Raw genomic sequence first — 1,324 nt, 5'->3', positions numbered from 1 at the left:
AAAAAAAAAAAAAAAAAAAAAAAGTACGCATTTATTCTTACATGTTTAAACTTCAGTCACCTTCAAAGTACTCTCCGTTGAATGCAGTGTACCTCTTGAGATGCTTTTTCCACTGTTCAAAACAGTTTTCAAACAGGTCAATTTTCTTTTTGAGTCGGAGTCTCATTCCGACTGCTGGAGTGCAGTGGCACGCTCATGGCCACCACAGCCTCGACCTGCTGGGTTCAGGCGATCCTTCCACCTCTGCCTTCCAAGTAGCTAGAACTATAGGTGTGCACTACCACACCCGGCTTATTTTTTTTTATTTATTGTAGAGACAAGGTCTCACCAGTTGCCCAGGCTGGTCTCGAACCCCTGAGTTCAGGCGATCCTCTTGCCTCGGCCTCCCAAAGTGCTGGGATGACAGGCTCGAGCCATTGCACCTAGCCCTAACTCGTCAATTTTGATGCCCTTTAGTGCTTCTGTCATTTTTTGTTTCACCTCTTCCACGTCAGCAAAATATTTCCCTTTGGGGACTTTTTTCATCTGGGGAAACTAAAAGTCCCTTGGCGGCAAGATGGGGTAAACAGGGAGGATGAGTCATGAGAGGTCATGGCATTTTTGGCCAAAAACCACTGAACACTCAGAGGAGTGTAGGCAGGTGTACTCAAAAATCACCCATCATGTACAGATGCGTTGAAAGAATCTCCCAAATAAAAAAATTCACTGAAGCTGAACACAGCCCCTGACAACATTAGCTGCTACACTGACACAGATGGGTTCCTATAACACTTACCTAGCAGGGAAAGCATACTACAGGGGCCCGCACTCCAAAGGATAATTCCAGGTTTTTGGGGTCCCCCCTCGTGTACCTAAGAAAAATGAATGTATATGTCAACCAAGACATATATACAAGAATGTTAAACCAGGAACAGAGTCTCACGCTTGTAGTCCCAGCTACTTGGGAGGCTGAGGCAGGAGAATCACTTGAGCCCAGGAGTCTGAGACCAGTCCTTGAAATACAGCAAGACCCCATCTCAAAAAAAGATCCACTTTTTTTTATTCAAAATAGTTCAAAAGTGGAAATAACACAAATTTCCATTAAAAGAAAAAAGTGTCTGCCACTGCTAAATCTTCTACATATATTATTTTATTTAATCCCCAGAACAATCCTATGACATTAATAAGAAATCACACCATTTTTAAAAATAAGGAAACAAAGACTTATAAAGGCTCAGCATCTTGCCCAACAATTCCTGGAGATAAGCTTAAAAAGATCTTTAGGAGCCAGGCTTGGTGGCTCAGGCTGTAATCCCGCGCCTTTGGGAGGCTGAGGTGAGTGGAT

The sequence above is a fragment of the Carlito syrichta genome, unplaced genomic scaffold (assembly GCF_000164805.1).
Source record: "Carlito syrichta isolate Samal-C Ts95f unplaced genomic scaffold, Tarsius_syrichta-2.0.1 Scaffold315696, whole genome shotgun sequence".
NCBI classification, from domain to species: Eukaryota; Metazoa; Chordata; class Mammalia; order Primates; family Tarsiidae; genus Carlito; species Carlito syrichta.
This window is presented reverse-complemented; position numbering follows the sequence as displayed.